Below are 13598 nucleotides of genomic sequence, written 5' to 3' on the forward strand. Positions count from 1 at the left end.
TGACCACTTTATTGCCCAGATGAGACCATTACACAGTTCCCGGCTGGCCTTCTGGGGCTGATACTCAAGGCCTGGCCATCCCGGCACTGACCTCCTTTTGTACCTGCTGGCCCACGTGTCCCCTTCCCTTGCAGTGCCTTACTCTCTTCGCTCCTAACAGTCCTAAAATCTTACTCTTTCTCCCCCAAGGATGGCTTCCCCCACCTCCACCCCCCCATCACTAAGACCTTACCTTTTCAGGGTTCCCTCCTACAGCGTTCTCAGGGGGAATGTGTTTGCATTGAACTGCTTTTGAAAACTTGCCCCAAGTAAAATCCGACTCGTGTCACCCAGCTACCCTTGATCCTGCCCCTCACTGAGTGCCAACCCCTCCCACACACTCAGACACTGCCAGCAACCCCAGGAAATTGGTGCTCTCACCCCCATTTTACAGATCAGGAAGCTGAGTCTCAGAGAGGTTGGGTAACTTTTCAGGGACACAGAGCCAGGAATTGGGTTGGCCAGACGTCAGATGCAAGCAGAATGTGAGCAAAAGTAAGCAAACTGGAGACTTTGGGTGAGTCTAAGTAGTCAGCCATTCATTTAGTGTGTGGCTCTTGGGTACTATCTACACACACACACCCCACCCCACCCCACCCCAGCCCAAGCACGGGCTCCAGAAACCGAGTCATCTGCCTCACTGTAACACAAGCCTCCCGGAAACCACCAGCAAATCCCTTGGGATTCTTTCTGGGATGTGGGCAAAACTATCAGTCTCATGGGCCCCAGATCTCCACACTCCACATGCATCGCTGACCCTCTGCCCAGCGCCCTCCACTTCAAGCTTTCTCAAAGGAAAGCCATTCCATCCATCAGTTACAAGTGAGCATGAATGAGTTCATCACTAGTAGGTTCTTTGGGAAGTATGCACATGGTCAGCCTGGAAGCTGGGACAGTTACTAATTTGGGGTGATAACCCCTTTCTTTTTCTGCTGGGTGCATCTGGAATTCTATATTTCATATTTATATTGTTTCCCCCACCCTTGCCCACCAAGTCCTGGGCTGGAGGGGAGAGCCACTAATGAACAGAAAACAGACATCTGATTTCTTTCTTAAATAAAATCATAGATACACTGTTTGAATAGAAAGCCACAGGGTCCGCAGCATCTGTGCGGTGGTCCCTGATCGCCTTTTCCATGGGCACCCTTTAGGAAGGATGTCCCACAGGCTCTGCCAGCAGCCTTCTCCCAGCTCCGTGTCCCCTTGGCAGGCCTGCTCCAGCCCCCGGTGCAGGACCCCCTGCCTTCCCCACACAGAAGTCTTTGCTGGACCTCAGGGACCTCAGGGTGGAGGTAAGAAAATTATGAATGGCAGTTGTCCCCAAGGCTAAGCGAGGCCAGCTCTGGTTGCTGGTCACCTGGGTTCTGGTCTGGTTATGAGGCCTGCGGCACATCGCTGGCCCTCTAGAGGCAAGGCCTCACTTTCCTCCATCTGAGCAGAGGAAGGTGCACAGGGACATGGGCCCTGAGCTCTCTCCTGCCTCTCTGGATGGAGCCAGCTCTTCATCTGCTGGGAGCAGAAAGCAGAGCCAGAGCTCACCTGTGTGGGGGCCCCTGAGACAACCTCACCACAGCACAAACCAAAAAGTGAACTGCTCCATGGTGGACTCCAGCACACAGGGAGGGATAAGACTGGGTAGGGTTTCTGAGACTGGAATCTCTGACGAAGCAGACGACCTCAGCTTTCTCCTGCCGGTGGCTGGCAGGTTTGAACCACTGACCTCTCTGATAGCAGCCACAGCCAGGTGTGACCACTGTGCCCCAGTGCTCCTCACCACATAGCACAAAGCAAGTGGTACAACCAACTTTACAGGTGCAGACGTTGTGGCTCAGTGCTTGTTTCAACACCGTAGAACAGTGGTTCTCAGCCTTCCTCATGCCACGACCCTTTCATACACTTCCTCATGTTGCGGTGACCCCAGCCATACAATTATTTTCATTGCTACTTCATCACTGTCATTCTGCTACTGTTATGAATTGCCGTGTAAACATCTGATAGGCAGGATGTATTTTCATGGTTACAAATTGAACATCATTAAAGCATAGTGATTAATCACAAAACAATATGTAAGTACAGATCTTGAAATATGTATTGACAAATCAATGACGTTTGTCTTGAAGCATGGTGTAGCCTGGGTAAGTTTTCATGCCGGGTACTCATAGGTGGGCGGATCTGCATGTGGGCAGACCCGCCCGGAGATGGATAGAGGAGCACTGTCTCAGTCCCTAGGACCATCGGAAACATGTGTCTTAGGGGACCCCTGTGAAAGGGTCATTTGACCCCCAAAGGGGCCGTGACCCACAGGTTGAGAACCACTGCTGGGCAGAGGTGATTTACTTGTGCCTTTGGACAAATGTAGAAATGAAGGCCTGGAGAATTCTAGCAACTCTACGAAGCCCCTGGGGAGAGGCCAAGCCAGAATCTCATCAGGGCCTTGCTCGACCCGGTTTTTTATTCTTAGTTTTTGTTGTTGCTCAACCCGGGTTTTTTTTTTTTTTTTTTAATCCTGGGAAACATGATGTGCTGGCCAAGTGACCGTGGCAGGTCGCTGCCCCTCATGGACTCAGTTTCCCTAGCTGTGACCCAAGGCTAGCAGCGGTATGGAAACACAGAGAGGGCCTGCTCAGAAATACAAGTCTGACCGAGCACTCCAGTGCCTCTGCCCAGAGAGGGCAGCTGCCTGGAAGGAGCCATCTAGTGGCCAGATCCCACCATTGCAGGAGCACCGCGGGCCGTGGGGCTCAAGGCCTTTTGGGCAGGTTCCCTGGAATTTCCAGAAACAACCTGCAAGGGAGTTTGGAGCCTGGATCATGAGGCGGCCGGAAAGTGCAGAGGAAGCTGGCTTGGCTGCTGGAGCAGCTTCCACTCCAGCCCTGACACGGAAAGGGCTCCTTCCTACTCAGGACTCCCCAAGGGATCCGGCTGCTAAGGAAGTAACTTCCTTCCCACCAGAGATCCCTGTGCCTGGCCCATACTGGGGAGACTGAGGCCCTAGGAAGCCCCACTCTTGTTTTCCATAACTGCAAATAGGGAAGAGGACAGGGCCAGTTTAAGTTAGGGTTTACTCTCCCTCCTCCTGCTTGCTGTGAGACCTCCTGCCGTCGTGTTGTCTCTGAGCCTGAGCTCATCAGAGGACCTGGGCTATGGCGAGGATAAAGTGACCTAATGTGTCCCCTAATAAATTGTTTTCAAAAAAAACGAAGAAAGAAACACACACACAAAAAGTGACCTAATGTGTGCAGAATGCTTTGCACAAGATAACGAGCTATGCTTATGGTTATGATTGTATCAGTGCATCACCAAATAATCAGCGCTGTTAGCTGCCAGCAGGCAGCTATGGCTCCTAGTCACCCCAGTACTATAGACCTCACCCCAGTACTATAGACCGGGCCATCTTTACAATCATTGACTTGCTCCACTCCATTGTTGCTGCCTCTGTGTGTATTTTAAGGGCCTTCCCACCTGGCAGGCTCATTCATCTTCTAGCACTCTATTGGGCAGTGTTCTGCAGGGGTCCAGCAGCTAACTCTCATACGTGGATTGCCAGGACCTTCTTCCTAGTCTTACCTAGGAAGATCAGCAGAGAGCTGCCTACTCTGCTGACATCGGAAACACCAGTAGCCTAGCCTCCAGCATCCCCGCAGCACACGGGCCTCCTGTCATCAGGATGATGACAGTCAACATTGTTGTCATTACACATTATTATTTCAGCAGACGCTTTCCTTGTCGCCCCTCACCACCACGGCGGGGTGTGTGTGTTTGGAGGGGGCGTGTCTCCCCCCCACCCCGCACCATTCTGCAGGCTGGGACCTGATGGTGTCTTTGATGAGTAGGAACAGCTTACTCTGGAATATTTACTAAGCAGTTTGTCAGGGGTTCAAACACTGGCTGCTTCAGGAAATGCATCCTGATGCTGTAAGAAGCAAAGCCGTGATATAGACACCCTGCTTTCAGGTGGTACCGAAAAAATGAGTCATTGGGGGGCAGAGGGAATGGTGAAGCAGAATGGAACAAAACACATGCAGTGGAGAGCAGCCAGCGAATGCGTATATAGGAATTTTCTGACCTACTGCTTTGACTCTCCTATAGGCTGGGAATTATGTCAAAACTCATTTTTGAAAACCAGTTGTTTCAGAACTCTGCGGTTTCCTCTAACAAACTTCTTGGGGAGCAGATGAAACCCCAGGCCTGAGTGGGTCCCAGGGTGGAAAGTGTGACTGCATCCCTCCGTGGAAATGTCAAAGGGGCGCCTGCCCAGCAGCCAGCATCTCCCACCATTTGAGGGCCCCACATCTCCTCAGGGCCTCTCCTCAGCCTCAAGCCTCAAACCACTCCCCCCCATCCCCCACCCTGCCGCCAGCCAGGCTGTGGTTCAAGGCTGAGGTGGGGTTTATTTATAAGTTCCCGCTGATTATGAATCACTGGAGGAACTGCTCGCAGACTGGAGACAAAAGTCTGGGGCCGCCAGGCCTGGAGGAAACACTCTTTACATTGGACTTTCCCTTTGGCAGTGGCCTCCCCTGCCCAGCCTGGCCCAGTTCTGCCAGCCCCTTCTGTTCTCAGAGGCAAAAGCGAATTTGCCGCCAAGTTCTGTTGGCCCGTCCATTTTGCTGTGTAAACAGGACCTGGGGCTGGCGGCCTGGCCCCACAGTGGAAATGAGCCTGCCTTCCGCAGCTGGGCCACTCCCTCTTCACCTCAGAGACTCCTCGGAGTGCAGAGGAGGGATGGGTGGGTGGGAGAGGAGGACAACGTGGAGCCTCGCTCTGCCAGGGTCTTCTTCAGGATTGACAGGGTCATCACAGACAAGTGGAAGAGCAGAAGACTCCTAGACAGCCGTCAAAGCCCATTGGGAATGACCCCTCCTCTGGGAGCTTGCCCCACTGCCCTAGGTCCGCCATTCCCTTGTTGTTCAGAGTTTAACTACATCTGGCCAACAGGTACTGAACACCTACTATGTATAGGCTCTGGGCAAGGTGCCTGGATGAAATGAGGGAAAGTGAACTAGGCAGAGCCCCCGTCCCAGCCCTCTCTCCTTCCCGGTCCTCTGCCTGCATCCTGCGCTGGCATTCTGTGGCCTGGGGGCCATACCCCTTCCTGGAGCAGCTTGGTTTTCCTCTATGAATGTTTCTGAACCAGGCTATCCACCGGAGTACCTACCCAGGTGGGCCATTTGATTTTAGGGGCACAGGGAAGCAATCCTCCATCCTCACCCTGAACTACCTTCTACTGTCCCGAGGTGTTCCCAACCTGCAGGCGTGCTGCTGGTGGAGTTGTGCCCTCCCCATCCTCTGGGTGGTTGCAGGGGCCTGGCATCAAACCCCCAATTTACAGAGGGAGGACTGCGGCTCGGAGCAGTGACTCACTCGATCAGGGGCGCACAGCGGACACAGGGGAGTCCGGCTGAGGTGCACCCTCTTCCTGCAGCCCCATTGCCTTCGCTTGATGATGCCGATAAGTCAACCCCAACTCTGAGCCCAGAAAGAATCAGATTCGAACGCTGGCACAGATAGTCACAAAGGACATAAGTGGGAACCAGTGGCCGCCAACATCCATGAGGAGGTCTAGGACACACGGAGAGCAGGATGCAGACGCCCCCAGTCCCAGCACAGCACTTCGTGGAAGTGGGCCTGAGTCAGTGTCCCGAGTCATCCCTGCTGAGGGTTCACCCAGTTTCAGACTCCTTCCTCATCAAGGATGAGCCCCACCCACCATGCACCAAGCCCCCCCTTTGCAGCCCCCAGAGCCCCCTGGGGGCCTGTGCCTGTTGGCCCAGTGCCCGCACAAAAGTGGGTGCTCCATAAACACTGTGGAATGAATGGATGTTGTTTGGATTTCTTGAGGAAAAGTCTATCCTGCCACCGTTCGTTCGCTGTTCCCGGGGACAATGGGACAGCCTATTGGGGTGGGGGGGGGCGGGGGCTGCCCTGGAATGTCTGAGGGGTGAGGTCACTGGGCTTGTGCACTGCCTACAGGAAGCGCCTCCATCCAGAGTGCCTGATGCCAGCGAGCAGACATTTCCTGGCTGGCCGCAGTCCCTGCCTCCTCCTCTCCTTCCTACTCCCCTCCTCAGGCCCCAGGCCCGGCTCCCTGCTGGCTTCTCTCCTGGCGTCAGGCCCCGCTTTCGACCGGAATGCCTGTGGGTCTGCCTTGGCATTCTCTCCACCATCGTCACCCCCTCAGGACCCAGCATGCCGTGTGTATGCCCACGACAGTCACAGAAGGTCCCCAGAACCACGCTGGGGGGTTAGTCTGCCGCCACTGGAGCCTGGTTCTGGTGGCGGCTTGGAAGGGGACGAAGTCTGTTTACTCTGAGGACCAACTCTGACTCATCAGGAGCCCAAGGGTCACCCCTGTGGACTTCTGGGTCAGTTTGTGGGACACAGACCCACATCCTAAGACTGGTGCATCACTGAGCTTCTGAGCCAGGCACTCCCAGCAGCCCCTCCGAGTGGCCCACTGGAGGAACTGAGCCCCAATTCATCATCCTCCCCAGTACATCAATCCCATCCCATCCATTCAAGCAGGCATGCCCCACCCCCCCGGAGTGTTCCCCCTCCCCTCCAGCCCCTTGTCTCCTGTCGTCCTGCCCCAGGGACAGAGGCGTGGGTTTCCATTCAGGAGTGTTGGGGATCCCTCACTGCTAGGCGCAGTGTTTTGCTTAAGCTGCCCTGTGCCCCATTTTACAGATGAGCCAACTGAGATCTGGAAAGCCTGTGCAGCTCACCCTGTGCCTTGGCGGGGGCAACGCTGGGATTTGAACTCATATCTGTGCAGGAGCTGTGTCTGGCTCATGCTTGAGGCTCTCTGAGGCTGGCGTCAACCAGCCATCCAGCAAGCTCTTTGGGGTATGCGTCAGCCCCTCATGACATGCCACCTCATAGGGGCTCTTCTGGAGACAAACCGCTCCCAGGGAATGAGCATTTGAATCCCCAGGACCAGATCAGGAGGAGCTTCTGCCTTCACAGAGCTGAGGAGAAAGGCCCTCATTTGCCCAGAGGCAGAAGGGATGAGATGGTGTTGGGACTCATTGGCACCCAGCGACCCTCCCTCCAGCAGTCCAAGTTGGCCAGGCCTGCTCAGAGCACTCACACACGGTAATGTCCACTCCCTTAGAATCTGCAAACCTAAACCTGGGGGACAGGAGGGGCTGCACCTGAGAGAAAGGCTGGGCTGGCTGGGGATGGGGGTGGGGGCAGCATTGGCTCTATGGCACTCAGTAGCACGGAGGCTGGAAGGTTCCAGAGAATTCTTCACCAGGACCAGGTTTCCCATGATAGGCGGCTTTTTCAGGCGCAGCGCACAGCCTGGACTGAGCCAGCTCTGGACTGGGCACTGGTCTCATGGAACCCTCTGAGAACCCTGCAGGTAACCTGAGGAACAGGTCTGGCTCCATGAAGCAGCAAGCAGGACCCCAGCAGTGAGACCTGGTCAAAACCTGTGGTCAGTCCCCTGCAAAGATGGGATGGGATGGGATTGAATACCTATTAGGTGATAAGCTAACTACTTTGATCTTTTTTTTTTTAATTTAAAGCTTAATAACTTAGAGGAGAGATATCAGTAGCCCATTGTACAGATGAGGAAACTGAGGCTCATGCAAAATCTACTTGCTCTCGGCCCTGTCATTCCTTAGTCAGCGAGCAGGACTCCTTTGTCACCTGCATAACCTCTTCCAGGAAAGGGTGCAAAAGAGCCCCATAGCATTAGCCTCTGGACCCCCAAATCACAGCCCTGTAGGGGACGTCCTGGTGGAGCAGGGCATTGAGTATTTGGGCCGCTAATGACAAGGTGAGCAAGATAAACCCACCGGTCCCCCCATGGAACCATGAGGCAGGCTGCTCCCACAAAGACGGACAGGCTCAGGCCCCGCACAGGGGCAGTTGTACTGGCAGTGGGTGTGGTTTGGGGTGTGCAGCTTTTACCTCGAAGGGCAGCTGCACCGGGGCTCCTTATCCCGTTGAAAGTCTGAGATGCGCCCACCTGCCCTATGTCCCACAGGAAAGGCCACACAGTCGTCCAGTGCACCACCTGATGGCTTACAGAGCAACAAAGCACCCCTTCTGAGCGGAGCGTGTTCAGAAGTATCTGCAGACACCAGAATGTAGCATCCAGGTGACCTGCTCTGCCTACTGAGAATGTTTCTATTCTTCTGGAAGCCAGGTTGCTGGGGCTGGTGGTGTGGGGTGACCATGGGGTGACCCACCTGGGCCATTGCCCTGAGATCTTCTCTTCAGCCTTGTCTTGAGCAAAGCTCTTTCCTACCACGTTCAGCTGCTAGCAAAAGGTTGGCAGTTTGAACAGAAGGATGTGCAGCCTTGTAATCTTCCACAAAGATTCCAACCTCAGACATCCTCTGTTCCAGAAGGTCACTATGAATCAGAATCACTCAAACTACAACAGGCTAAAACAACTCTCTGCCATCGAGTCATTGCTGTTGTGGATTTTTGAGGCTGTGACTGTTTCCGGGCACAGAAAGCCATGGAGCTGCTGGTGGTTTCGAACTGCTGACTATGTGCATCACAGCCCAACGTGTTACCACCACACCACTCTTTTTTTTAAAAAAACATTTTATTAGGGGCTCATACAACTCTTATCACAATTCATACATATACATACATCAATTGTATAAAGCACATCTGTACATTCTTTGCCCTAATCATTTTCAAAGTATTTGCTCTCCACTTAAGCCCTTTGCATCAGGTCCTCTTTTTTCCCCTCCCTCCCCGCTCCCTCCTCCCTTATGAGCCCTTGATAATTTATAGATTATTATTTTGTCATATCTTGCCCTATCCGGAGTCTCCCTTCACCCCCTTCTCTGTTGTCCCTCTCCCAGGGAAGAGGTCACATGTGGATCCTTGTAATCAGTTCCCCCTTTCCAACCCACTCACCCTCTACTCTCCCAGTATCCCCCTCACCCCCTGGTTCTGAAGGTATCATCCACCATGGATTCCCTGTGCCTCCAGCTTCTATATGCACCAGTGTACAACCTCTGATCTATCCAGACTTGCAAGGTAGAATTTGGATCATGGTAGTTGGGGGGAGGAAGCATCCAGAATCTGGGGGAAAGCTGTATTCTTCATCAGTGCTACATCGCACCCTGACTGACTCATCTCCTCCCCTAGACCACTCTGTGAGGGGGTCTCCAGTGGCCGACAAATGGGCTTTGGGTCTCTACTCTGCACTTCCCCCTTCATTCACTATGGTAAGATTTTTTTTTTTTATGATGTCTTATCCCTGATCCCTTTGGCACCTCGTGATTGCACAGGCTGGCACCACACCACTCTTACAGGGCTCCAGTCACCTTTAAATCAACAACAGCCTATCCTAGTAAAGATGGTTTTGCTTAAGGCACTAAACCTTTTTGAATAATTATCAGTTTGCAGTCAGAGGCCCCAAGGTCAGGCCATAAGCTACGTTTTTAGGTAAATTACTATTATGGAAACAATGTTCCGGCCTTTCCCCATGGCAATGTTGATAAGATGGAGTATGAGAATCTTTGCACGGTCACCAATCTCTAGTATCTCATATATTATTGGCTTAATAGGATGTTTGTTCTCCACAAGAAAGGGACCCCTAGGCAGCTCTGTCCAGCCATCTTGGGACCCCCAAATGTCTTGTTGACAAGATGGGTACACAGAAGCTACAGAGAGATCTTGCTCAACAGCATGACTGATCTAGAAGGTCCGCGATGGGAACTGTCTATCCAGGGTTCTCTAGAGATGTGGAACCAGAGCGTTAACTACGGGGGGGGGGGGCCCCCACCGAAACAACAATGGAATAAAGCTCTGCTGGACAGAGCTGTCATAGTACAAGTTTTCCCTGCTAGCCGAGCACCGAGCAACTCTCTCTGAGGCAGGGCACCCAGTGGCACTGCCTGGGAAGGTTCTTTCTAGTCGCAGTGACTTTTCTCAAAAAGGAGTTTTGCTCCAACCTCGTGTTTTGTGATGGCTGATTTAAGAGAACAGCATGCAACTGTGAAATTTTGTTTCCTGCTTGGAAAAATGCCACAGAAACTGTTGTGATGTTGAACACAGCTAACAAGGACAGCACTGTGGGAAAAACTCAGTGTAGGAGTGAGTGTCGGAGTCGTTTTCTCGTTTCAAAAAGGGTGAAATGTCGATTGATAACAAACCTTGTTCTGGACACCCCTCAACTTCCCAAAAGGACAAAAACATCGACTTTTTTTTTGGAGTTTGTTCCACAAGGTCAGACTGTTAATCAAGCTTTCTATTGGGAGGTTCTGAAGAGATAGCATAACGGTGTGAGACCAAAAAAGCCTGATTTGTTGCAAACGGGGGACTGGAGTGCCACCATGACATGCACCTGCTCGTGCAGCCATCTCAGTGCACCCGTTTTTGGCCCAAAGCAGCGTGCCTCTCTTGCCCCATGCACCTGAGCTCACTCCGTGTGACTTCTTTTTGTTTCCGCGAATGAAGAGGGACCTGAAAGAACAGCGATTCGAAGACAGAGAAAGATGAAGAGAAAAACAAGGGAGGTGCTGTCAGCCATCCAAACAGATGAGTTGGAAAACTGTTTCCAAGAAGGGAATCGCAGATTTGACAAATGTATTAAGTAAAATAGAGAGTACTTTGAAGGTGATGTTTGTTTTGTGAAAAAACTTAAATACATAACTTTTGGCGGGGGGAGAGTTTTTCCCTGTTTTTTTTGGGGGGGTACCCCCTCATATGTATCCACAAGACATTTATTTACTTGAGAGAAAGAAATTTACTTGAAGGAATTGACTCATCAGATGGTGGGAGTAGAGGTGAGGGCAAAGGTTAATAAATCCAAAATCCATAGGTCAGGCAGCAGGGTGGGGACCTCTGAACGCGTCCTCACCAAGACCCACAGGTCAGGTGACAGAAAGTGGGTGGAGTGGAAAGACATTTATAGTCTGCAGGCAGGCCACCGCACCCTAAGCAACTCCGCCCTCAGCAGACTGACTGCATTAGATTACGTCATGGAAAGCGGACACGTTACGTGGCATTGGACCCCACAGTGCAACAGCAAGCAGACTAATATTTGGCCAAACCACTGGGAACCACAACTCTGCCAAGTTGACACATAAAATTAATCATCCCGGGACCTGAGAATCTGCATTGTAAGGAGTCCCCGCCCCAGGTGGAGCTGATGCAGCAGCCTCATGGCTGAGTGTGGTCCTGGACATGCCATGGTGGCGGCGGCTGCATTCACCTGGGGGCTGGGAGCCGGCCCTCTGGTTCTCAGCCTTATGGGGGCATCAGAATTAGCGGGAAGCATTTTAAGTTATGAAGACCCTGTCTCCAGAGAGTCTGGTTGACTTTTTCTGGGGTGGCACCTGGGTGTTGGCATTGTCCGCATGCAGAGAGGGCTGGGAAGCACGTGTGTCCTCAGGGCTGGAGAGGGACTGACCCTTCAACTCCGCGTTGGTAGGTGCCAGGGAGTTGAGCGCCACGCCCAGTGTCCTGTGTGACAGAGCAGAACTGCCGGAGGGGTTTCTTGGTTGTCACTTGTTTTCCCTCCTCCTCCGCAGGAGGAGGAGAAATAGGTCCCCGAGGGCCAGGGACCTGTCTGGGGTCACACTCTCTACAAATGGGCTCGGCAAACAATCAATAGGAAATGACCTTGGAGTTGACCTGCGGCAAACCCCCCCCCCCCCCCAACCCCTGTCTTTTGCATTTAGAGCAGTTGAGGCCAAGGCAGCTGTCAGGGCACGAAGGCCTACCTCTCACTTCTCTCCTTCCCACCTGACTGTGTGTCCAGTGTTCTGTCTCCAGATCCAAGGCTGCAGCCCGAGCCACAGACTCACCCCCTGCACAGCCTTGCTCTTCATCTGTGATCAGCAAAACCTTTTCTCTGCTCACTCCCAGTATGGAGCTCAGAAACCTGCACAGAAACTGCAGCTGTAGTATTTCAAGCATAACCATCGGGAAACGAGGCCTCCATAAGGAAATATGCACGACTGCTACTGTATATGCGTCTAGAAACAGAAATTAAATAAGGTAGCAACAACAAAAAGCCCAAACAACAAATTAAAAACATAGTATTGTGCAGCCATGAGGACCTAGAAATGATCACTTTTATCTAGTCTAAATGTAGAGAGTGCCCTGGTGGCATAATGGATTGTGTGTTGGGCTGATCACCACAAGGTCAGCAGTTTGAACCCACCAGATGCTCTGAGGGAGAAAGATGAGGCTGTCTGCTTCCATAAAGATTTCCAGCCTTGGAAACCCAGAGGGGCAGTTCTGGTCTGTCCTGCAGGGTTAGAATTGACTCGATGGCAGTGAGTTTGATGGCTTTGGGGGTTCTTTTTTTAAAATTTAAATGTAAGCACCTTTGCAGTCAACAGGAAGCAGATAGACACAAGACGAGGGTGGGTAATGGATATCAGAGAAAACATGGTGAATGCTATGTACACTGAATTGATTCCGACAGAGCAGAACTGCCGAGGGGCCTAGGGTTTCATGGGCTGCAGGCTTATCAGAAGCAGATTGCCAGCTCTTTCTGCTCCCCAGCCGCTGGTGGATTCTAGCAGCCAACCTTTCAGTTAGCAGTGGACTACTTAACCATTGCGCCACCAAGGCTCCAAGCAGAACTGGCAAGAGAGAGTACTGCTCAACGTATAGTTAAAGACACGCATATTGAAACCCCGAGAGACCCCCCCATCCCCTGTCACACTCAGGAAGGTTCAGAAAGAAGGTGATCACACGTGTAGTTCCGGGACATGTCAATGTGTACAGATTGGGAGCCTCACAATTTGGGGATGTCTAGTAACATTTTAAGTATGTATATATTCCTCCACTCAGTAATTCCACTGCTGGAAAATCTCCTTGCAGATACACTCAGGCGAGCGTTTGCATTCTACATCTGTTTGCAATCGTGGGAGACTGGAAACAACCCAAATCCACCGCAGTCGAGTCGATTCCGACACAGCAACCCTACCCAGCTCGGCAGGAGGACGGACGGGCAGTGTCTGCTTCTCCCGGTCACGGTGCTACTCTGTCCGCGGGGTTGCCATGAGCCAAAATCAACTCAACGGCATCCCATTGCACCAATCATCTACATGCCAAGCATTTGCCAAGTCAAAAATTCAGTTGAGCATGTTGAGCAATCATTTGTCATTTCCCCTCTATCCATCACCAGCATTAATTTCATTCGTGCCCCTTCTCTATTCCCCCTACCACCAATAAGCTCTCATGTCTATACATTGGCCTGCTTCATAACTGGGACCGGACAAGACAGATCCTTTTCTGACTGTCTTAGTTCATTCACCAACTCCCTCTTTTTAATAGATGGGGAAACAGAGGCCCAGAGAGGAGAAAGGACTTGCCTCAGGTCATTTAGAATGATTGATAAAACCAAAATTGGGCCTTTGAGTCAGGAAATGTCCCCAACCCCTCTCCATCCATCCCCCACCCTTTTCAGGACATGACTGGTTGCCCTTTCCTCATCGCCTGTCAGTCAGAAACTATGGAGCACCTGCACGTGTCCCGGCATAGAGGTTACGAGTTAGGCTTCCATCTGCAAGGTCAGCAGCTTGAAACCCCCAGCGGCTCCTCGGGAGAAAGATGAGGCTTTCTAC

At 52.2% G+C, this 13598-nt stretch overlaps 1 protein-coding gene across 1 annotated transcript in view; it reads left to right on the forward strand.

Moving 5' to 3' along the window:
* The window catches only part of LCTL (lactase like), a 44268-nt gene that overhangs the window by 938 nt on the left and 29732 nt on the right, over nucleotides 1-13598 (forward strand).

The sequence above is a fragment of the Tenrec ecaudatus genome, chromosome 17, assembly GCF_050624435.1.
Source record: "Tenrec ecaudatus isolate mTenEca1 chromosome 17, mTenEca1.hap1, whole genome shotgun sequence".
NCBI classification, from domain to species: Eukaryota; Metazoa; Chordata; class Mammalia; order Afrosoricida; family Tenrecidae; genus Tenrec; species Tenrec ecaudatus.